Genomic DNA, 25,593 nt, shown 5'->3' with positions numbered 1-25,593 from the left:
AAACAAATTAAACTAAACTGTTGCTAACTTCATGTCATTGCCATGATGTGACATTTATTCTGATGGTATAGGACTCTGCCATTCCATCTAAAATAGTTGTGCTGTGATGTTGGCATCCATTGAATGGATGAAGCTAGGCCTCATTTCACATATGAACTTACTTCATTTCCAGATTTTCAGCAGGACCAAGGAAGGAGGATGGACCATATTCTAATGGGAGTGTTCTTTGAACTGTGATTTTGTATATTACGTGATAGGAGAAATCAGTGCAGTGGGAGACTATAGTTTAGTTTTGTATATTGCTACAACTTAAAGGTCAAGGAAATCCTGAGGTTGACAAGACTGTTCTGTTTTAAAATAAAAATACATAAAATTTAAGTGGCAATCTTCTTGGATTCCACTTAATGAATCCTGATGTCTATACGATACTTTGCTGTTTATTAGTCTAATGTGACCCTTATAGAAAGGTTGCTTTGGACAAATGGTATCAAGACATAAAATTAATAAACTCTCCATGAGTGTTGTTAACAATGAGAGTTGACAATAGACAACATCAACTACTTTCCCATGAGAAACAAAGAAATATCAAAGAGCTGTAAATAACATTCCATTTTCTGTTTGCCAGATGAAGATGGGACGTGTGGATGGTCTTAAATGTTTTACCCATTTTGGCATATGCTTGCATTTCCAGTGACCTAACTTCTTGGGCTGAGATTTAAAAGACAAAATAGTGCTACTACTATATGATAAGAGGAGGTTCCCAGCCTTTTAAAACACAGCAGAGTCATTGAGTTATTCTTCACTAATATGACTGATCTTCTGAATAAAAAGGCTGATGGTATTTATAAATGACTTTATTACAACTTTTTCCTATTTATTTTCCTTCCATTTGTATTTTTAGCTTCATTTTGGTTTCCCTGTCCTCCTCAGTATTTGTATGACTGTATGTACCTTGCTGCTATTATATAGGCAATGGAACAAACCTCACAAAGCTTTTGCTTTGTTTTGTTTTTTAGATTGAGCTGTTGCAGGTCTTGAAGAAAAGCAAAAATACTGTGGGAAGGATAATAGAATCCTCTTCTGTAGTCAGAATTAGGAAGTTCCTATTTTTGATAGTCAAATAATCACCCTATCTCAAAAAGGAGGAGTTTAACTGAGAAGCCTCTCTGACTTCTCTATTTTCACATAACCCTTAGAGTCAAGCAGCAAGTAACCATCTGAAAGGTAAAACCATCCCTCCAATCATGTTTAATTTAACTAAATTCTATTCTTACATGGAAATTAGTGTAAAACTCAAGGAGGCTGAAGGGTAGCGTGTTTAGGTTCTGTCAGTGCCAAGCTGTTCTCCTCTGCTGCCTTTCTCTTACTTCTAATGCTGAATCCAATTTTGTGTTGCCACAAAAGAGAATTAATGTTCATAGAATGTTTCGGCTCTGCATCGATGCTTAACTACCCAGAAAAGTCATTCTCTGTTGTACTGCTGGTCACTAAGCTGTTGAATTATTTACATTTGGTTGGGATGAGGAATAACATTTCAGTTCCAAAGGCATTTAAATGTTGTTTTTTGTTTTTTGTTTTTTAATATGGTTTGGGCAACAATGACTTGAACTCTCACTGGTTGAAGCAATATTTCTTTGTGAGCCAATGTCCTTGAGACAAAACAAATACATTGCTTTGCGTAATGTGGTTTTCTTTCCTCTTCCAAGAAATATGCAAAGCATAAAGAAAAATGTTTTGCAACCCAGTATCCTCTTTTTCTTGTGCTTACAGTTGCATCACAAATAATATGCATTATGTTATTTAGTGAGCTAGCCTTATGTTCTATGGTCAACCACAACTTTTCTCTGGAGTCAAGGGAAGATTCAGATACTAGAGGAATCTGGATGCGAGTCAGCAGATACTGACCAGAGCTGGGTGAAAAATTATTTTTGTTTTCACAAATTTAAAATCTTTCTGGAAATGCAATGGGATGCATGAAAAGACCTCATAAACTAGAAAAACAGAGAGAGAGACACTTTCAGTCTAATCCATTGCATAGGTTTTCTTGCAAGATCAAATACCACTCTGTGCAGGTAGGATGGACTTTGGGTCTTTCTCTTGCAAATACGTGGGTGCATTGACCATCCTGGATTGCACTATTCCTGTTCAGGAATCTTTCTTCTTAGAACTGCTCTGCACTGAATAAATAATTAAATATTGTATTCCCTTTGTCAATGGACTTTTTAAACGCAAACTGGAATGACTCCAGATAGATACAAGAAAGTCCTATTCCAGAACAGCCCTTAGGCTGGTGACTCGCTGTGCATAAACAAAAGCTGCTTTAATATATAATTGAAGAGAAGCAAGACTGAACTTGGAAGGATTACTGTGGGTCTGCTTAAACCTTCATTAAAAGGGCTGTCCAAAGAAGGTCTTTATCATTTATACACGTGCAGACTCAGGTAATGCAGTCGTGCATACTAGTATAGCTATTAGGGAGGTCATCAGTGAAGACAAAATAATTAACAAAATTAAAATTATAGCCTCTGACTATTTTTAATCAAGGAGGCATTCATGTAAGAGAAAGAGAATGCCTTAAAAATAAGTGGCTCTCTGTGGTGCTGCATACTGACCTAAATTTTATGACCATGATTTTTCTACAAAATCTATAAATACTTTTTTTGGGGCTGAGGGGGGATGGACAAGGAGTGGGCAGAAGAGAGGAGGGAGGTTAGGAGGGGAATGAGGATGAAGTAAAACAAAATTCCATATTTTTTTTTTATTATTATTTTAAAATGGAATGCTAACCGATCCCTTGGCAACAAAACCGATGTTTATTTTTAATTAAAAAATAACATAGCTGGGTTGACTTCAGTTTTCCCAGCTGCTATTCTTCCATCACAACAGCTCTCTGGCCTCTTTTCCCTTGCTGATTTCTTTCGTCATTTGCACTTAGCTTGTATGTGTTACATGGATTTTATGTAATATTTCCTACCATTGAAAGAAAGGCTAACAGTCTAAACAAGTAGCTGGGGCTCAGTGATCTAGATTCTCATCTATAGTACCTGCGCAAGCCCTTCCTCTTGGAAAACTAATAGGTGTGACCAGAATGACTTTTTTTTTTTTTTTTTTAATACGTGCACATTCCTTGCTGTTTATATGACTGTCAAGTGAGGAGAGATTTAAATTGCATATTGAACTTATGAGTTGTAATTCATTAAAATAAATTGAATGGGTTTGGCAAAGCTCAGGTATCACTGAGCACACAGATAGTGTTTGAAGGCTGACAAGCAGCCTTGGTGGTTTTTCTTTAGATGATTGATTGCAAACTGCCAGTTTTTCTGTTTGCACATTTGGTGAAAAGTTAGAAAATAGACATGCTTGCTTGCCATGACTTCTCCAGAAACTTAATTTCCTCCATCCGTGGGACAGAACAGGAAGAAGTCACGGTGATAATTCTTTTCTCAGCACATCAAGACAGAGCTGATTACTTATATAGTGGAGAAGATGGTGTCCATCTGTAACAATCAATCTGGTTTCCTGAGTGGACTAAAATTTAAGTCTCTGTGTGGACATTTTGAGGTCCTTGAGTATTCAGGAGTATCTGGCTCTTTCTGCAGGCATTTTTAAGCTAATTAAAGTTGAGATAGTAATGCTGTAGCGTTAAAAGTTCACATACCAGTCATCTTTACAAAACATTGCCAGCAACAGTGGGAGCTGACAGCATCAAAGCTACAGCTATTCCAGATAAAAATGCAGTAGCTAGAATAAAAGTAGTGGCTTGTTGGGTTACTGGAACCAGACCATGGAAGAAGATATAACTATATGTATTAATCACCAATAATGTTACTACTGGGACAGTCTTTGTGATGCGTGATTTGCAAGCTTTCTATATATAATATAGCCACTTTAAGAAACAGTTATTTGCACTGGTTATTCCTGAATAAGTGACAGCATTCTGCTGTACTGTGATCTTTTTCCTCTGTGGAAGCTTAGCTCTGCTCATCTTCTCTCAGTTAGAAGCCAGAAAGGCAAGGACAAATGCATATGAATTATAATAATCTAAAGAAATAATGTTATCCAAGCATGTCTAAGGTCCAGATTGGAGATTTCTAGAAAATCTTCTATGATGACTTTTATTTTATCTGGATCAGGTTGCTCTTCCAATGCATAAACAGGTGAAATATAAAGAAGATGCTATATGCCACTCTGGGCTAAAGTGGATCTATCATAATACATGGAATGGTTGACATCTGTTGCGATGCTGTTGTGAGCCTTATGATGTTTGTTCTGAGACTTCATAAGAAATAATTCAATAATTCTCATTAATTTCTGATTTATGCCTCATAGTATTTGCAAATATTTTCCCTGACCCAAAATTACCATGGTGGAACTGAACACATACGTTACTTAGGAAAAGGTGTTTGCCATGTTAACCGTTCATAGGTGATAAAGTTTGCTGTCATGATGAACTATGGGATCAGGACAAGAAATTGAGTGGTAGCAGATAGCAGGAGGCTAGCAATAGGGAATAAGAGGAAACAGGGCAATAGGATCTGGGGAAGAAATTGGTTAAAGTCTGATGTAGAAAAATGTGAGCAGGAGCTAGCAAGAAAGAAGCTGGAGAACAGTACAGTGGGGGAGGCACAATGGATATGAAAGCAGAAGAGCAGGGAAAATGTGAGGCAAGAAATTGATGATATGATGCAAACAAGGTGCTTGAAAATTGCTGGGAAGAAATCACTGTATCAGAATTACTTTGTTATCCTATCTGAGGAAGATGATTGAGAGGGATGGAGTAAGTGGAAAAAATCACTTTTAAAATTTCATTTATTTATTTATTTTATTCTTCCATTTTATCATTTCTGGGAGATGGTTTAGTAAACTGTTGGCTGCTTCCTGTGTGAACTAAGATACTGTGGTCCTTCCTTTGCTTTTGCAATGGAGCAGCATTAGCTTATTTTCTGTTTCTTGTTTTGGCATGTAATGCTTTACCCCTTCTAAAAGATGGTTTACTTGGGTTAGTACTTAAAGATTTTACAATAATCAAATAAAATGTAATGCTTGTGTTCAATTTAATCATTTATCTCAAGTCCTTATAAGAGATGAGAGCAGTGAAGTTCTGTTTTGGGCTGAGTATCACTAGGAGAATACTAGAAGATTATCTTAGTAAGAAGATGGTATGAATTGGAAAACTGAAAGAAAAAGGTATTCAGTACAAACCTGAAAGAAATCCTGAAGGAAAGAAAGTGGAACCAAATGTTACCCTCCACGGAGTTTGGGAACATTCGTTCTGAGAGTTTCATTTTGGCTCATTATAGAAACCTTCCCCAAGGACTAATCTAGAAAACTTGAATCAAACCTTCTGCACCCAGGGGAGGGTGTTCTCCAGGGACTTTCTGCTATCCCATCTCCATGGAAAAACCCATGTGAAGGGAAGCCACAGAAGAAGTTCACATGAACCTTCCCTGCTGAGGGAATGCCTTCATTTGCACAAAGCTCTTTTCTAAATTGCTTTGGTTTTATGGGAGCTGTGAGCCCCAGGATCCACAAATAGTAACTTTTAGTGATGGCACTAATCCTGTCAATCACAATTCTTCTCAGAAACACCATTAATTAAACTTCCCTGAAAAGGGTCTAGCTCACAGAGTTTTCCCTGCAGCTGCCTCCCTCCTGACACCCTTACCAGCAGTGTGTTTATGTTCAATAACTGAAGATGACACAGAAGAGGAGAAAATCTGAGCTTTCACAAGAGACAGCATTTTTGTTATTACAGACTTACTTTAGTTGCACTACTCTGCTTGTTTTGAGCAAATTCTTTCATTTGCCATGTTAAATGATGCTAGCAGCTGTCCAAATATGCTTTAAAGCAGCCAGTTTCCATTTACTGTCTGTTGCAAGTGACTATTTTTTGAATTATTATGCTATATTCTTTATGGATTATTAATAACTTGGATTAGAGCTCTAAGATTTCTGTAACCCTTTTTGTAAAGGGACAATGATTTTGCAATGAATTTCACACTTATTAGCAGTAAATGGTTTTCTTCAGTAGTATGTTCTGTGGCAGACACACCTGTATCCACTGCTGGTGATGTAGGGGCGCTTGGTATGTTCAATCTCCAGATGATCAAAAAAGGGATAGGGCAAGCTTTAGTTTTTAAATTCTAAACATCACAGTTTGAAAGGGAAAAACCCTCCTTGAATTGTCTTTTCCTTGCTGTGCATGTTGCTGCTCTATTGGGGAGATAAATTTATGTGAGGACAAATGGCTCTTTTGGAACAGGCTTGGCCTGTTGCTACCACCGATGTCCACGTGAGAACAGCAGACCCTGCTTGGAGCAAGTGAAGAACACAGCCCTCTGTTTATTCCTGTGGGCAGTAACTGCTGATCAAAGCAGGAAGAGACGACAAGTCTGGTTTTCTGCTAATGTGAATGCCACTGCTGTGTGGTTAGCAAATGGTTTCTGCTTAGCAGCATGAACGTGGCCAAAGAAGGAAGCAAGTGCTATATATGCATGGCTGAGGATGATGTTCCAGCCCACATCTGCTCAGATGCACACATACTTTGTTTATTTCTTAGCCTCTACTTTCATGAATAACTATGTAGATATCTTACAATCTACTTCTACTCAGTGTGAGCTGTATCTAGTCCTCCTTCTGGTTGTGTTTCACCAGGGGAAGCAGTGCTGTTTCTTTCCCGTTTCATGCCAAGACGTGTAGAATGAAAGCCTGTATATAGGGCAGTCATATCCAAAAGATGTTCACTTCTATTGAGGGAGTGTCATTGTGCATGTGAGAGGAGTGACTGTTCTCCAAAGTATTAGGGTGCTCTACTGCTGAAGTCAGAGTAAAGATAATTGGCATTTTAAGAGGGTGGAGAATAAATATGCCATTTTCTGAATCTTTGTAGGTCAGATGAGTTGCTCTTTAAAAGGATATTAGCAGCTTGGCTGAAAGGAAGATACAGATCTTTCTCCTTCACAGACTTCGTCCCCTAATATGTACTGCTATTTCACATTATTTTGAAGACCATTTATGATTATGATCTCTGATTCAAATTTGTAATTAAGAATGTTCATTGAGCAGCTTAGTACATGGGATGGGGTGTGATCAGGATGCCCCTGAGTCCTGCTCTGGAGTACCATTCTGCATACTGCTACACCCATGGTGTTGGGAGCAGATTGAAAGTGAGGTCCTGAGGGCCCCCAGGAAGTTGAACTGAAAAGGGTGGGTGCATGTTGGAGAAGGATTTCCTTCCTTCCTGCTCTTCAGATCTCCAATATATTGTGCAGCTGGGCTTGCAAGAGGCACTGCTGATGGCATGCTTTTCCTCTCCCTAACTCTCTACCTCCAGACCGTGAACATGTCTGAACAATTAGGACTATCAGCCCTGGATGTAATGCAGCCTGTGTGGTTCAACCAGAAGATATGACAGAGTGGGAGACTCTTTCCTACAGCTCACATTCTCCCTATGAATCTGTACTTGTTGATACTTTGCTGCATCATTGAAATCCTCTTCAGATGAGGCGACAAAGATGAAGCTGTAATGGTCTGAGTGCTTCATAACATTTGAAAACTAACAATGGTATATACATGTAGCTACATGTTTGAAAGATGAAAGTATTTCCTTGAAGACCTGTGGGCTGTGCCTTAATGATCACTCTTCAGCTGAGATTAAGATGGCACTTGAACTCCAAACCCTTTCTTTAATAAGAGTCGTGGTTTGGGCCTGGTTGGCAGCCAACCACAATGCAGCAGCTCTCTCTCCCTTCCCCTCCGGCAATGAGAAGGGACAGAGAGCCAGGCTTGGGGTTCGAGATAGGACTGGGATGGGGAAAAATTCCCCTTTATGATCATGAGCAAAAGGCAGACTTGTTAGGGGAAGAAAAAAAAAAGAACATACATTTATTACGGACACTAACAACACATAACAGAGTAGGACAGTGAGAAGCATTGCCACATCTTGAGAACACCTTCCCCCCACCCCTCCCTTCTTCCCAGGCTCAGCTCTGCTCCCGATATCTCTACCTCCTCCCCCAGTGGCACAGGGGCAGGGAATGGGGGGTGCAGTCAGCGCTGCCACTTTCCTTATCTTCGGTGAGGGGAGGGTCTGGAACTTGTTCCCCCTGCTCCATCGTGGTCCCCCTCTCACAGGAGACAGTCCTCCACAAACTTTCTCTGACTTGAATTCCTCCCATGGGCCGCAGCGTTCCCCACACTGCTCCGTCATGGGTCACTAACATCCTCCGACTGGATTCCCTCCCACGGCTGCAGCCCTTCCCGAGCTGCTCCGGCGTGGGACTCCCCCGCATGCTGCAATCCTCCCAGCACTGAATTACAGCAGCGGGGCTGCCTTTTCCCATGAGACCCCGGCCTTCTTCGGGCACAGCACCTTGATTATCCGAGCAGGAGCAACAGGCCATAAATCAATGTCTGCTCCACTGTAGATCTTCATGGGTGGCGGGGGGGGGGCACCCTGCCGTCTCACCACAGGATACAGGGGGGTCTCTGCTCTGGCACACCTCCCCCCTCCTTTCTTCCTCCGTTCCTCCACTGACCTTGGTGTTCATGCAGCTGCAGCAACTCCTCCTCACAAGTCCGACTGCCCGTCACCACGTCCCTTCTTAAATACGTTATCGCAGAGGTGCAGCTGATTGGCTCAATTTCCCAAACAGAAGTGGAGCTGACGTGGAGCTGGGGGAGCTTTGAGAAACTTCTCACAGGGGGCCGCCCCGATAGCCCCCTCCCCTGCCACCAAAAAACTCCACCACTCACTCAACCCAGAACATATATTAACATCTATAACATAATGTTATATTATGTTCATACAGAGTAGCTATTAGATCAGAAATTTCTAGTGTGTAGCTTCATCCCTCTTGTACCTGAATAACAAACTCTTTGGGAGTAAGAATTACCTTTTTGTCCTACTGCTTGTATAGCACCCAGAAAGCTGGGGCTTGGTGATACTACTGCGCCCCTAACAGTGACAGAAAAATGCGTAACTAGGAGGTGGCAACAGCCCCTGGGAACTAGAGCACAGGTACAGCAAATTGTCCATGTTCAGTAGAGCACGTAAATGTGTGTTTAGCCTGAAGTCTATGGGCTTTGACTGTGGTTTTGAAATTAAACTCTAACTTAAGTAATTTATGCATGAGAGGTGTTTTTATTTACTTTTAATGCTGATGTTTCATACTGATAAGCTGTTTGTAAGTGGTTAGGTGAGCAGTTCACAGGAGACAACTTTTTAGGTCATCCTAGAAAAGAAATTCTTCGGGTGCCTGTTTAGATAGTAATGGATGAGGTCGAGGCTTCCTGTTCCCCTCTTCTGTTGGCAGCACTTGTTTGCCAAATGTTGTAATGAAAAGCCTTCTTTGTGCACATAGCACATTTGAGAAAAAGTTGAAAAGTTTTATTTAACTGCTCCCTCTGTAATGTATTCATAAGCAAATAAACTGCATGGCAACCTTGACAACATAAAAATCAAAAGCAAAAAAGGAGATCTGGAAGAAATGCATAAACAAAGAAATATTTCACCTAGACCATTTTTTTAAAAAGTGGTTTCCTGCTCTCATTTTCACAACTTGAAGGAGAAAAATAATTTGCACAAGAGCCAATACTGAAATCTATGGGTAAAAATTCCTAACTGTAACTGGAATGAGATTCATATTTAACAGCCACTCTATATCTGTCATACACTGTGACTAGGGGAGGGATGATTATAAAAAAGATAGACCTAGGCTCTTCTCAGTGGTATCCAGTGAAAGGACTTGAGGAAGGGGACACAAATTGAAATACAGAAAATTCCATTTAAATGTAGAGAAAAACTTTACTACTGTAAGTAATCAACACTAGAACAGATTTCCCAGGGAGACTAGGGATTCTCCATCTTTGGAGATATTCAGACTCCAGCTGGACATGATCCTGGGCAGCCTGCTTTGAGCAGGGAATTTGACCAGATGATCTCCAGCGATGCCTTCCAAGCTGAACTGTTCTGTGATTCTGTGAAATGATTTGCTGTTGTTAAAGATCGGAGGAGGAATCCTTCTTTTAGATTACTAGCTTGGAACTGAGTAGATAGACTGTTACCTCCTTTGTCCAAAAGAACTGTAAAGTATACTCTTTAGCTATCCTTTATGATGCTCCCACTCTCTCCTGCTGATGTTATTTAACTTTCTTAAATGATTAATATGTAGTTGGGACTTGAAACCCAGGTGTGCTATTTCCAAAACAGCTTCTTAACCACCTTGCTGTTGGATAGTTTGGACTGCTCCATTATATGTGATGGATGAAGAATACTTTCTATGTGCATGCCACACCTAACTGTGCATTAGATGAGTGAGCCTTCAGCTGGGAAGCAGCATAGCTGAGTCGTAGTGTCAATATGAAGGTTTAATTATTTGTCCAAAGTGAACTATATCTTCACATAGCACATAATTAAGTTGTGGGACTCTGTTATGGGATTTTGCTGAGTGTTGGCAGCTACTGGAAATAATAATGGAAAAAATCTGCCATGGAGATCAGTAAATACACAGATTCCACCTTTGACTCAAGCATTCTGGAAGTCACAAGCTGTTGTAGAGTATTTGTGGGAAGCATCATTATATGCTTTTCCTGTTCTTATATTCTACCTTAAACATCTGATATTGGCCACTGCTGGAGACTGGATACAGAGCTAGTCAGACCTTTAGACTAGTGTGTTATAGTTCCCCTTGTACTCTGAGCACCAGCACTGATAGAAAAGGGTGTGGAAGAACATCCTAGTGCTACAGTGTCCTTTGGAAGATGTAGGCTACAATCCTCACAAGAAGAGATGAGATCTGAACCCTGTCACAGCCCTAGCTGTTGGATAAAATGGAGCAGTACATAGTTTTGGTAACTGGGCTCCATAAATTTATTTCCATTCAAAGCTACCTGCTATAATGGAACCAAATCCATTTACAGAGTAGAGGGGAGTGAAACCATGTTTCTCTTTGTGTGCGCGTGCATATGCACATAGTTTCAATCAAAAACCCCACATTTAAATGTCACAGGTCAATTTCTGAATCACCTTGGATATGATTTAGTTTTCCTAGTTTCCGTAATCAAGATAGTAACAACTTCCTAATTTCTTAAGCAACAAAATATTTACAATAAAAGCATTTTCAAGAACTTCTGCTAAAAGCATTTCTGTTATTAAAATTACATTTTAATATATGTTAAATAGTTTAAATAAATATAAAATAATTTAAATTAGCTGAGAATCTAGTACCTATGTTAGCTGGAAGTTGAATTCAATTGTGTGCTTTAATGTGCAGTGCTGGGTGTGTGCCTAGGTCTGTGATGCTGTTAATGCCATTGGATGAATGAGAGCAGAACATGAACCCAGTATTTATGGTCAGGGGAATTCAAAGGACTGAAGAATCAGTAAAAATTGTGCCAATTTTACCACTGAAGATTACAGCCCAAAATGTGTCCAAACCCTAGTGATGTTTCTTGGGTTGGAAGGTTTAGATTTATGGAGTCTGGTTTTCGACCTGGACCTGAACTTCCTTCATGCTTAAGTTGTATGGAAATTTCCTGTTTGTTAAATTGTTCTTAGCCCTTCGTAGTCAGATCACAATGGAATTGTGGTGTGCAGAGGTTCTTTTGGTTAGCAAATAGTGTAAGAGTGTATTTCAGTCATTTTATTGATATTACAAATTATGTTGAGCTCAATTCAGAAAAATGTTGCTTTAGGACAGAGCAAATACAAGGAGAATAGCAGAAGAGGGCTTTATGACTGTGGGAAAGAGAAGGAAAATCTTTTGGGAGTTGTCTCCATTTGTAAAAAAAAAAAAATCTTGAAGAGATTGAAAGAGAGCAAATGGTCTGAAGCAGAAAAGACTTTTAGACCCAGGATCCTCCTAATGCGTGATCTGATTGTCATGAAATTATGCCTGCATAGAGTCAAATGGGGCACACTAAACAATAGAAATGGGCAAAGTCAGCTTTTCAAGTTAGTGAAAAGATTTGAATGAATTCAGTGACCTGGAAGGACTTTCATGCTATTCATGACTTGGAGCTCTGTGGAGCGATAGAGCCCAGTCTGCTCTTACTGTAAGCAGGAGTAACCAGTGACAGGTAAATGACCTGAAGCTCTTGGCTGCTTTTTTCAGACCTTGATGATTAGGTATGTCCTCTTCCATTGCTCTTTTCTGCTGTGATACATGCACAGTAACACTAACCAAAGAAAGGGGATTGGGATCTCTTGAATCTAATACTGAAATTTCTAATGGATTGAATCAAAATCTTGGATTGCCCACCCCAAACTTTTTAATTATATAAATGACTGACAGGTCTCTATAAAACCTAGAGACTGGATGCAAAATTGTTTTTTAAATTGCTGAAGAGTCATTTACATCAGGAATTGTCAAAAGTCCATGAGTTTCCAGGCAATAACCAGAAATTAATACAAGTAACCGCCCCACATTATGATCTTAATTTACTAAAAATAGACTTCAGTGATTTTTAAATAATCCATTTCCTCTGTTGGCACCAGGTGTTCTGTATGAAGGTCCTTGGGTCTAAATAAGACAGACAGTGTGAGGCTCTCTAAAGATAGCTTATGGTTTTTATTTTTACTCTGGTGGATCTGTATACTACCAAATGACAGCTGAATGAAGAGTGAGTCTTCAGGGAAAATATGCCCCATTTCAATGAAGCTCATTCTTACTGTATTTCCTAGTATCCATTACGAGTTCCTACTAGATAACCCACAAATTGTTGTACTGTCTTTGTATAGGAGCGCCAGCTCATTTGTTCAGCTCTCTGAATTGGCATTTAGAGAATTGTTGTCATGCCAGGTCAGAGCAAGGGTCCATCTAGGTTAGTATCCTATCTGGGGTTCTTCTTGAGAAAGTGTAACCAGAATTTCATGCAAAACAAAACTTAGATATACCATATATTTATATGTGTAACCTAGATAGAACCTAGATTTTCCCCTAATGATTCTTAAATTACCTTTTGGCAACTGCTAGTTTGACAACAGTCAGCTAGGATTTTCAGAGAGCTCTTCCTCAGACTCCAAGATGCCTTTGCTGAGTGTTATTGTGTCATTTAGAGTCAATAACTGTGTGTATACAGGCATAAGGGTTTTTTTCCCTTTACTTATGAACACTGAATTCAGTCTACCTATAGAAATTTATTACTATTAACTCTTTCTCCAGTTCTTTTTATTAACCTTAGATTTTATTATAATGAACAATTTTGTATCATCTACAGACTTTGTCTTCTCACTGTTCATCTGTTTTTGTAGAATGCTCTTATGAATATGTTGAATGCTACAGGTCTCAATATAGATCCTTAGGGAGACATGCTGGAAACCTTGCTCTGTAATGTGGAAACCTTGCTCTGTAATGAAAACTCACCGCTGGTCTGATGCTTTGCTTAGTCTCTTCCTAATCACAAGAGAATGTTTATCTCAGCATGCATCAGCTTCACTTCTTAAAGAGGTTTTAGTGAGCGACTTTGTTGAGAGATTTTGAGAAATCAGTCTGCTTTGTCAAACACTAATTTCTAAAGCTGTTGATATTGGGTTTTGTTGGTCTTCTGCAAAATTTTTCTGTTTTATTCCATACTTTAAAAAACCTTTGTAGGGGTGTTGTTAAAGAAGACTTTACCAAAGAAAAATAAAGAGTGCACAATAATTATGCCATTGCTAAATAATGTTCTTTATTTTTTATTTCTGTACAGTGATCACCTCTATTTTCTGGAGTCATCACTTTGAATTAATCAGCAGCTGATTTGTTACTGAAAAGCACAAAATATTTCCTCTGATTGCTTTCCTGTGAGTATGATCAAAGCAGTTACCTCAGATTTCCCTGCCTGTGGTATTCAGAAGGTTTTTCTGTATCAGATTGTTTTGTATTGAGGCTTTTATATTGGATTTTTTTTTTTTTTCCTGTGGGCTTGGTTGCTTCTTTGGGGGTTGAACCAAACCCCTCTGAAAATCAGTGGACAGCCCTGCAGTCCAACCCTTGACTCCTATTCCTCTGGGACCACGGACAGCAGAGATTACTTTCTTCAGAACTGATACTAGATTTAAAGGATTTTATCTTGAATTTTATCTTCATAGCAAAATATTTTAATTTTACCATAATAATTCTGTGGGTGTATGACCATTCTTTTAATAGCTATATTTATTTCTCTACTGGATTTCAGCATGTTTTTTTGCTTACAATGGGAGTCTTAAATAATTTTTACTTCTGTTAAGATCATGTGCTGGTTGTTACTGTCCAGTTGTGTCTTCTGTTCTTTTTAGAGCAAGTAGGCTTTGAGAAATCTGCGAGAGTCCACGTAACCATGTTCACTGACTATTTACAACATGTAGGACTTAGACATTTTTTACAAACATTGTCCTTTCACTGCCAGAACAAGTGAGGGCTCACAAACCGTTTAAAGGAAGTGTTTATAATGTGTGTAAACTTCAGCCCCTCAATATACGGAAATTCCAGACTGGAGACAAACTGAGGACTGGCTCTAAGTTTAAGCAGTGCCTACAGGAGCAGACTGATGGGGCCAGAAATACTGCACCAGGGTCAAGGCAACTCCCTTAGATATCATCATCTTCAGTTAACTCAGGGTACAACAAGCTGCTTATTCTCACTGATGAGTGACCGTGTTTTCTGTGTGCCTGGACCTCATCTGTACCTCTGCTCTATTCCCCCTCCTTTTGGCAAGAGCAGAGTGGAGGAGGAGACAGACATGGCAGCAGGCTGAACACTGGTTGCATTGCCTTTCATCTCCAGCAGCCTTCCCCCCCCATCAGGAATGCTGGGTCTGGGCGTGTTTTAGCTGGTTTTGTCATCGTTCTTGGGGAAGAAAATTTAACTTTGCCTACACCTCTGAGGTTTGTGCAAGTGCTGAATGGGCTGATAATTGCTGCAGGCTGTTGTCTGCATTACTTTTGAGCCTTGTGTGTGGGGAGGGGGGAAGTATTTAAAACTGAAGCTAGATACAATCTGGGATTTAAAGTTTTTAGGAAATGTTGATATTCAAAAATTTGAATTTCTTTCTGAAGCAGAACTAGCCTAAATGTTTTAAAATCTCTTGTGGAATACTTTTTCCAGTGAGATCACTGAATTTAAGTTTCCGCATGCTTCCTTGCATGGTGCATGTATGAGGTACCTAAATTCCTTAAAAATTTGACCCAATGAGAGGGAGGCCATATTGTCCAAAAGCAAATGGGATCGGAAATACAAGTGCTTTCCCCCTGTGCTTAGGATAGGATATTCAAAGAGAGCAGTGACTGCCCTCCAGAGTTTTTCTGACAGCTCAGCAACTGGAGTTATATTTGTAGACATGTCTGAGCATGCAGACTGTGGTGTTGAAAAAAGGCACTTCAGTCCCCCAAAACTGAGACTGTGCATCAGTGTACTTCTGAGCTACTGCTCGTGTCTTATTTTGACGCATAAATTGCATCTGAAAATCTGTCCTTCAGGGACTCTTTCATCTACTCCAAGTGTAGGATGCAGGACAAGTGTCATCTATCTCATGCTGAAGTCTCCATGGTGCTTGCAATGCACTTGCCAAGGTGGTAGAAGAAGGAAAGGCGAAATCTGATAATACTTTCCACGCATAACCTCCTCTTCCACATCATAAGGCTGGTTGAATAGAAGGATGGTCTTTAGGGGACATGAATGAAAATACCATAAATAAGGACATTAGTTGCCTTTAGAAAATTGGTAAAACAAATGGTGTGGACAAATACACTCATTTGGAATGGAAAAAAACAAGCATTATTTCTGTAAAGTATTGGAAACAAGGCACATCTCTTTATATGAGTATAAAAAGCAGTAATATAGTTTAGTATTATCATGACAATCCTGTAACTCTTCCGTTAGTTCTTGAATACAGCCAAATCTAACTTTGAAAGACAATCTGAGCCGTGCTTATATAAATTACTTTAAAAAATAAGTGATCCCCTATAAGGTTAAGGTTCAAAGTCACCGGCCTAGTGATGATTGTTTTTTATCTTCCTTGGAAATGTACATTTTGTTAAAAGTCAAGATGTCTGCCATTAGGAAACATTGTGTAAGAAATGTTTTGATCAGCTTTTCTCTCAAATATTCAAGACCGAAAGCATTTCCGTAGAGTCTCTGAAGACATTTTTCTGTGACTTTATTGTGATGAATTAAACTGAGATGAGTGTAGGGTCTTCCTTCTCTCCCCTGTCCTCTCTGCTGCTTGGAAAAGGAGGTGCAGCACTTAGTCTTGCCTGAGTTTCGCTGTAGCTTCTGGGACTTCAGGTGACCTCTACATGTATCTAGGGCATTTTTTGGTACAAGCTCTTTTGTGAGACATGAGAACCTGTTTTTTTTTTTTTTTGTTTTTTTTTTTTTTTTTTTTTGTGTTTCAGTGCATTCCTGAAGAGGTGATAAAGACAACTAGTTGGAGCTCTGTTTAGTTTAATACCAGGGGATCAAGCTTGGGAAGTAGTAGCATGTTTTTCCTGATGCAATTCAGTCCCATGAAAATGTGATGGCTGCCTTTGGGTGCCAAGCCCAATTGGTGGGCATCATTTGCTAGAAACGTCTTCTTGCTTGTAAGAAATTTGGAGCTAACAGTCAGCTGAAACACAGAAAACCAGAGAATCATTTAGATATAGAAAGATATGCTTCATTTAAGGGTGAACCAAAATAAAGTAAACCTGCTGTGACTCATCCAAAATTTTGGATGAGGAACATTTTTTATTTTCCAGGAATTACACCACCTAGGAATTGTAAAACTGACACACTGAGTAGTTGAAGAGAAATCTGCTTCTAATAAACCATGCCTTGCCAGACAGAGGTTTAAAAACATTAAAAAAAAAAAAAATAATCCGAACAAGCACAAGGATCATATGTAGGGGCAGAGTCACTGCTGTGCTCAGAGTGAAGGGAGTGGAGCTGATTAGCTGCATCTTCCCAGTAGGTAGAGAGCAGATATAGCTCACTGGAGAGGATGTGGCAGGAGCACGCTGCGCTTTGGCTCTGTTCGCTGGCAAGGAGTCCATCAGAGAGCAGTGCCAAGCACAGCTTAGGCACAGCAGAAGCTGTATCTTACTGTCTTCTGTGCAATATTAACCTTCTAAGGCAGGAAATGCATGCGCTGAGGGAAAGATAGGCTGGGGCTGGGATTCTTCAGTCTTCATTGACAACTGCTCTTTCTCAGCTCCATCACAATAAGCTCTCCTGTCACTTTAAAACTGTACTACTGATACTGCTGCTTTGGACTTCCCAGGGACATTGTTCATTTGTTGTATATAAGTTTATGGAGCAGACTGATCTATTTCTGATAAATGAGGCCAATTATTCAGAACCCTGATAATCTCTATACTGTGCAAATAAAAAAAATAAAAATGTTCCCTACTTCCCAGCATGTTGTGAGATTTTCCTTGCCTACATTTCAGTGATGCTTTCATATTGTGGGATGAAAGAGCCTTGGTCAAATACTTCTAGATCATCTGGAAGTGGGAAGTAGCTGAAATCTCAAAAGAATATCTTGTCTCCAGCTAATGTTGTAGACTCAGGTGCTGTGGAGGGTAGCATCAGAAGCGCGCCAGCACTGTTAGATGTTTATCTGAACTGAGCTTGAACTCTCAATCTCTGGAAGTTCCCCCATGCCTGTTTTCCAAGAAGAGCCTAATCTTTGCAGTTCTTTCTCACACAAGCATTGCAGGTTTGGAGCTGTTAAGTCTTTGGCCTGATTCTCACTTTCACTAAAGTCCCTTTACACAGTTCACGCATTCTGCTTCAGGGATCTTAAAATGAAAGTAGATGACATTTAATAGCATAAATGAGAAACAGGTCCCTTTAAAAAAAAAGAAAGAAAGAAAAAAAGCTAAATTGGTCTTCCCTAAATTGTTGAGTTCTGACCTTGAAAAAGCCCTTAAAGTCTCTGTGTGCAGACTGAAATTTTTTAGGAGAACAGATACCCCAAACTGCAAGAGATTACCTGAGGCAAGTAAGTTGTGGGTTGTTTTTTTCTTTTCCTTTTAAGAGAAAGTTCTTTTCCATTACACTTGGTACTCACAAGTCTGCCTTAAAGCACTATTTATTTGTCACAGAACTTCAGAACTGCTGGTATAATTATCTCACCTACCTTTAGGATTTTTTTTTTAATTTACTAGTTTTAAACATTTTCATATATTCTGGTTGTGTGAAACATGTTAAAGATTCCATTTGTATAGTGAATTTTTTTTTTTTTTTTTTTTTTTTTTTTTGTGTGGGAGGCAATGTTTAAATATGTTTTGAAAAAGGGGGGGAGGCAAGAAAAGCTGTCATCCATCAACTGGTATTAAGTCCAACTTTGAAAGTTCGATACAAACTGAATCTGACTGTTAGTGCAGACATGATACAAATTAGCTGTGACTTTATGTTACCAGCTGTTTCTCTGACAGGGTAAAAGGGCACATAACTAGAATAGCATCTTTTGTTGAAAGCAGTGTTTCTCTTTGTTAAATGTGGGAGCCTCAGGCAAAAAATCATAGTCCTTAGTTCTGTGACATGTGCAGTCTGCAAACACGTTCATGGAGCTAGGGAGGGCTTTTTACTGATGTTTTTCAAAGACAGGGTTATCATAAGTGTTCTGTTTTTGCTTGTTTTATCACTGACAGACAGATCTCTGTCATGTTTTTGCCTTGTGTTAAAACTGAGGATAATCTAAGTGTTATTTTCTTTATAAGCACAAAGAAAATACTGAACAGCAAAACTGGAGAAAAATTTGCAAAAAAAAAGAATTCACAAATCTCCAAGTTTTTTGTTTGGTTGCTTTTTTCCTTACCAGAATTGTCAGGGATTTTTATTCTATCCAAACTAATTCTACATAGTCTTTAACAAACTAACAATCAGTGTTCACTGAGTATAGTTTACTGAGGCAGCACATTAGTCCCAACAGAGGCACGGGGACAGCAGAGGCAGCTCTCTGCAGTCACATCTTGGGTCCTGACTCACTTTGGTGCTAGGTGGCTGTGCACAGCTTCCCAACTGCGTCCAGCGCCTGGGAGAGGAGGGTGCCAGGAGCCTTGGGGATGGAAACGCAGTCAACACACCTGAGAAGCTTTGTGTGGAAGCAGCCAGGGCGGGGTTCCCTTGTTACCAGAGCTCATAAAGCCTACCCGTAAATGGAAATGGCTCTGAGCAAAGCCATTTGGGTGACTTTTACATCACTGTACATCTGCGTCCCTGCTGTGTATCTGTATGACCTTAACATATCCCTTGACTACCTCAGGCAACATAAAGTTGGCTGTAGCACGTAACTAACTGAAACAATGTGATTTAATAAGCAATCAAATTAATCTTACTTCTGCCACTTGACTAAAAGCCAGTAAGATTTAAAAATTTCTTACTACAGGTAACAGACATACGCCATTTGAATCAATCAAGAAAGGGGCAATATTAGGAATGGAATTATGTTTTTAGTATACTAGTGTCTAACTAGGAGTACTATGAGGAAAAAATTTTAGGCTAGAACCACGAAGAGAAGCAAAATTTAGGCTGAATATTTTATAAACTTTCTTAGATTAACAGTTATCAGTCCTGATACTAAACTTAAGAAGAAAGCATCTCAAAAGAGGTACCTTTCAGAACTGGCTTTTTTTTTAAGGCACCATGCAGTAACTTTAGGATTATAAGCAGTGTGAAGGGCATTGCTCCTTCCAAATTTTAAGTGGTACTCCACAAAGTAATTATGCCACTGCAAAGGTGATGGTGGGAAAGTTCTCTGCAAAGTGTAACTTCTATTTCAGACAGGTGGAATTTAGAATGACTTGATATTTTGGCCATGGCAGAAATTATCACATAAATCCTACATGTCTTTCCACATGGTGTAGAGAAGCCTCTATATAAGCCACTATATGAGATGATAGAGCAGCCAAACCCAAATCCTACTGAAAATATAGAGAAGAAAAAATATGTGGGCATAGAATTGTAGCAGGCATATGAATGAAAAGGCAGAGTTAAGAGTGTTGAAAAATACTAACTTATACTCTTAAACTTCTTGGAGTAAATTTAAAAAATAAATACATTTCAAAAGGAAAGTTTAAGATGTAATAGCTGTTGAGTTCTTCATGCATTGCTGGTGATAATGTGAAACACAAAATAGAAAATTCCAAGCACTAATAAATAGGTCTTGGCCATTTCTGTTGAAAACATGCAGTTTTACTATCTAGCATCTGTTTCTAAAATTATATGAAGTATTTATTTAAAATGTTTTACCATGATAGTCTAAGTGACTAGAGAACATCTTGTTTTCATGAATGTGCAGAGTGGTATGTCAACAAACAAAGGTTCATACATGACACTTGAAGAACAAAACCCAACCACAAGAAGTTCTACATTCTGAATTGATTTTTTCGTTGATGTAAAAATCCCCTTGGCCAGCTTTCTGGTTATGGTTATATCCCTGCAAACCTGGAGTATCTCCAAAGAGAGCTTAATGTATCCCTTCCGTTCATGCAACCAGGCTGAATATGGGAGCACGGGGCTGGCTATAGATGCAATCAAAGTAAAAAATATGCAGGAAATACTAGAGAATGTGTTTACCGTGAACGTGCAGCAATCATCAAGAGGAAAAAGACCACATGGAAAACTTAAACCAGTAGCACTGTAGCAAGCACATGATGTGCTATCAAATGTATGATAGCTGCAGAAGCCATCATCACAGTTGAATTTTACGGCCATGATGTCAGAACCATCATAGACTCTTGCAATATCATATTCAGAACATCTCATGTTAACCTTCAATAAGAGAAGGGATGCTAGCCCTCAAATCCTAGAATTTTTTACATTACTTGTAAAGAAAATGACAATTTTCCTCATTTTGTATTCTAAACTGTTGAGCTGCATTGTTGTGAACTTCAATCAAGTTGTCATATTCCTCTCCAAGATGGTTACATTCAGTAATGAAATGATGTTGGCTCCTTTGGGTATTTGGGAGAGAGCAGACAATATATTGTCCTCAGCTGGGCTAGCTGCCTCACATCCCCTGAGGGGAGAGGAATTTGCAAAGTGACTGAGTTATGAGTCAAATACCTGGGTACTATTTCAAAAGCTCAAGGAGTCCTGGGACTGCTGAAGACCTCTCTTCATGCATGTGGAAGATAGAAGGGTATTCCTCATGTTGAGTTGCTTTGGGATTTATGGTTTATGATAAAGAAAGTCCCTTTATTTTAAGTGCCCTCTGTTTTGTAGATGCTAATCATACGAAATGACTCGCTGTGTGTTTCATGCTGTTACTCCTCTGGCTATCCTCATATTCCTTTGTGTCTCAACTTGATTAACTCACAAGGATCAGCAACCATTTACTTTTTACGGTTATTTAGAAGCACACTCTGACTTGTCTCTTTGGAAGACTATGCAGGCAAAAGCTTTATTCTGTATGAGTAAAAGGGGCAAAATTTGACCTTGAAAGTGAGTAAACATTAAGGACTTGCTTCTGCCAGACAGTGGCACGCTGAACATTAGGTTAGTCCTCATATAGTTGTGTTGATGATACGGGATCTTTTCTTTTTCCTTCTTTTCCTTTCTTTCCATCTCTTCCTTCTAATTTTCTTTCTTCTTTTACTTCCTTCCACTAAGCTCAAAGCAAAGATCCATAAGCATTGGTCTTGTTCAAAGCATGGAAGCCTGTTACAAAACCAACCTGATCTTACCTTGCTTCAGTTTTAAAACCTTGCTTGAGGGGAGCCAGAATCCCTTTACTTAAATGACTTAATTTTCAAGCAGTATGAATCATGCAGCAACTGCACAAGCTCTGGCTAGAATATATTGTACATATGTTTGTTCTTTAGGCAGTAAGAAGAGAATACAAAACTGGAGGTCATTTGAGTTACAGCTACTTTGGGGGATTTTTTTTTTTTTTTTTTTTAAAAAACATTCCTTCTAACAAATGCAGTTTAAATGGGTCTGTTTATATGGCGTGGAATTGGAAAGGCCCAAACTAACCAGGCTTTACACAACGTGGCCTTCTTCCAAATTAATCTAAAATATTTTAATCCCTCTGGAGTTTCTTTATCCTCTGCATCTGTGCTATAGTGGAGACACATTTTTAACATTTCTTTGAGGAAAATTACCTTTCTTTCCCTCCAACTGTATTCAGCAAGGTCAATGGACCACTGTTATATGCTATTTAAACATCTGAGACTCATCATATATCTGCACAACAGAAAGAATCATCATAAAATGTCTAATGAATCCCGACTGCTAGCCAAGCAAGGGAGTCCCGTTACGGATACTGGGTACTAGAAACAAAGAATACATGCAAAATACAGTATTTACACTTTAGCTTTATACGGTTAAGAATTACTCTGCCCCTTAAGGAAGGGGGCAGTGAGTGTCTGTGATCCCCAGAACATTTTTGGCAATTCAGATTCTGTTTGGGCCAAATTCTGAAGTTGTCGCATGAGCCAAGATGGTTGCTGGGTCTGCCTGGGAGTAAGGGGCCCATTCACCTTGTGGGGATCAGACAGGGCCTGAGTGGGAGCCTGGAGGGGCTGCTCACGCCGGGGGAAGGAGATGCTCCGAGTCACGGTCAGGCTCCAGAGCTGACTGCCTCAGTCTCTGGCTGTGTACCTCTACTTGGTTTTAAGGCCCTCTTGTTTTCTAGTTCGGTAGCAAGTTTATGGGACTGAACAAATTTTATTACCAAGGAGGCCTAGGCGGTAGTTTTTTTCTATTTCAATTTTTGTAAAATTATTTTCCAGACATTTCAGAAGCCAGTGCTCCTCCTTCAGCTGCCTGTAGTTCCAGTCAGTCTGAAATGGCCACAGGGAGCGGATACAACTCTGATCTTTTGGAGGTTTTATCAGGAAAACTGTTATAGGGGGTGTTCTTATCTGAAATACCGTTGAATAACTGTTACACTGTTATAGATGATATCAGGGCTGGTTTAATACCAGAGTCTATTCTAGACATCCTTCCTTTGAATACTGATAGGTCATGAAGTTCAGATAGCTTTAACAAAGTCCCATTAAGGATTTGAACCTCTAAAGGTAAAAGTGATGTGCTGCAGGCCTCTGTTCTGTGAAGGCGCAGGGTTTTACCACAGAGAAACAAGCTTTTCTGCCAACCTGCTCCAGGCTGGTGTTGTCTTTGTCTTTAATCCTAGTGTGCTCCACTTTTCCCAACTATAATGTGCAGGTGACAGTGCTGGTCTCCTGCACAAGGGGCTGCAGGGCATGGGTTGTGGGGTGGCATGCTGGGATAATGATGGTCTGAATGAAATCATCCACTAAGATCAACCACACCAGGCTGTCTCTGCTTTTGAATGAAGAACCATACCTACCACAAACACACTTTCCCTGTCTTTTCATGTAGTCAGAGGTATTTTGGGACCACTGCAAGCCATACAGTAATGGAATAAATTCCAAGTGCAGCAGGAGACCACATCGGAGGAAAAACTCATTAAGTGCCAAGGGCATTTCTTTTACTTTTCTTACTGGGACTGGAAAATATTCCCTAAATAATACATCTGGATGTAGAGGAGTAGAGAGGGAAAAGATGAAAAACAATCCTTTAAATTCAGTAGGAGCCTATTTTAATGGCTTGTTTAATCTGCCAGCTGGCACAGTATTGACTTCTTGCTACACATACTTTAAGGAGACCTATGTAGTTCTTGGAACCAAGTTCATATTAAGTTGTAGAAACTTAAATATTAATAAATTGGCAGGACTGCTTTTTTGTACTTAATAGAAACCAAGAAACTGCTTAGTCATCTCCAAAGATATTTCTGTCTCCTTTTTAATGTAAATACCAAAATAATATGGACTTAAAGCAGTAGCAAAGATAGTAAAAATTCAGATCTGATCCCAATATGTGCCCTCTCTAAAGTATGTGCATATCCTTCAGACTTTGCTATTATATATATTCCCTATACAGCAATTTGCTTTGGACAGAGTTTTTCTGATGTCATTTGTGACAATATTTTGTTTAAAGAGGCACATTATGAGTTGGTGTCTTCTCCAACACTCCTTGACCAAGAGAAGAACTGATGCCATCTTTATGTGGATTTTTATTTGGGGTGTCTTGCAAGTGGTATCACTTAATAGGTGCTCTAGGGTATATTGCACGTGTATTTTACAAGACTGTAAGTGTTCATGCTTTTGTTTTTATCTGGCCTTGTGTGAAGGTATATGGGTGCAAATGAGCACAAACTTGAAGTGCAGTGTCAGCTGTATAGCTAGCATTTATACTTTCTGTTCTTAAAGAGTAAGGCTATATCAAGAAGCATGTCTTATGTTTTCACTTATTTTCAGCATTGGAAAAGCAAAGGAGAAAAAATTGAGCTGCAGAACAACCTGTCTTTTATATTTAGGGAATCTTTTAACAATATCTGAAGTGACACTTATCAGTATTTACAAGTTGTAAAGGTTTTATTTGGTCCAGGTAAACACTGAAAAATCTGGCTGGCTTACTCATGATTACATATGAATTTCAGATCTGGCTTTTATTTTCTTTGTTCTCCTGAAGGGTGCAAACTATTTTCAGGATTTTTGCCTGGGGTATGGACTGTAAAAATTCTCCAAGTTTGCAAGCATTATGATCTGGGATTGTAGTTTGATCCTTCTCTGTACATCTTTTCCAGAGTCTATTTCTTTTTTCAGACCGCTTTTCCTATCCTTGTCTCTGCTTCCTTGCCTTCCTAACACTTTTTCCCACATATTTAATAGGATATCTTTGCAGAGATTGTCTCTCTAGTTGTACTCCATTCCTGCAGAGCCATTGCATCTGGTGAGTTGTGAGGCATCCACCATCAGGAGGCCTTAGTGCATGTCAGTCATAAGTGCAATTATTTCAGCTTTCTTCATTTTGAAGGCATAAGATTTGAAGGCTTGAGTTCAACATTTTTTTTTTTCTATCTAGCCCATAATTAAAGATGAGGATGCTTTCCTATTTGTAAAGCATTTACAAACAAATTACAAGTTGTCCTCCCTTCCCCTTCCACTTTTGTATTTTTGGCTTTGGCCAACACTTTGTAAACATAAAATGCACCCTGTGGATTGACTGAAAGATGTGCTTCATGTGTCCTTGGTGCCCAGAACTTAGAATGTGATGAACCATGTGTACTTTGTGTCTCATTCTGGACTGGGTAGACCTAATGTGGCAACAAGGGAGGCTGGAGGAGACGACCTCATAGAGGTTTTCGATCCTTATGGAAGAGGACTTAGGGAAAGGTAGCAGACAATGTGCAGTACAGAGATTTCCCCCACCCCATTTATTTTTTCAAGGGCAATTAAACATTTTCTTTTTTTTTCTGGACCACACAGACTTTGTCTGAGGCACTGTTCCTAAAAAAAAAAATTAAACAACTGTAAAATTTATTGGCTTGATACAGTGCTCAAGTGTAGCTTGCCTTTGTTGCATTAGTACAAAGTAAGTATGCATGTCTGTGTGCTCTCAGTATTAAGTGCACAGGATACTGTCAGGCCTCACCTGTCTTGTTTAATTGACTCTGAGCCAGGCTCTGTTGAAAGTTTTGGCTATGCTGTTCCCTTGTAGGGCGAAGCCCTGCACAGTTGCATACAACGTTACTGATGTACCAACACGTTGCTGCTGTGGCATTTCTTGGCAGTAAGTGTGCCTGGATTGACTACATGGCAGTCAGATTGTTGTCAAGATT

At 39.4% G+C, this 25,593-nt stretch overlaps 1 protein-coding gene across 6 annotated transcripts in view; it reads left to right on the top strand.

The window, feature by feature from the left end:
* LOC104363535 (caldesmon) overlaps positions 1–25,593 on the top strand; it is a 199,451-nt gene that overhangs the window by 67,060 nt on the left and 106,798 nt on the right. For 5 of the 6 annotated variants that reach the window (XM_032986250.2, XM_032986248.2, XM_032986255.2 and 2 more), the window contains exon 2: positions 13,690–13,783. The exons of the other annotated variant lie outside the window; for it this stretch is intronic. The gene's annotated coding sequence lies outside the window, so the exon portion shown is untranslated. The remainder of the gene's footprint in view (positions 1–13,689; positions 13,784–25,593) is intronic. 6 annotated transcript variants of the gene reach the window in all.

Source organism: Tyto alba, unplaced genomic scaffold (assembly GCF_018691265.1).
Source record: "Tyto alba isolate M040663 unplaced genomic scaffold, T.alba_DEE_v4.0 Super-Scaffold_21, whole genome shotgun sequence".
NCBI lineage: Eukaryota > Metazoa > Chordata > Aves > Strigiformes > Tytonidae > Tyto > Tyto alba.
Note: the sequence above shows the minus strand (reverse complement) of the source record. Positions and strands in the feature narration are given on the sequence as shown.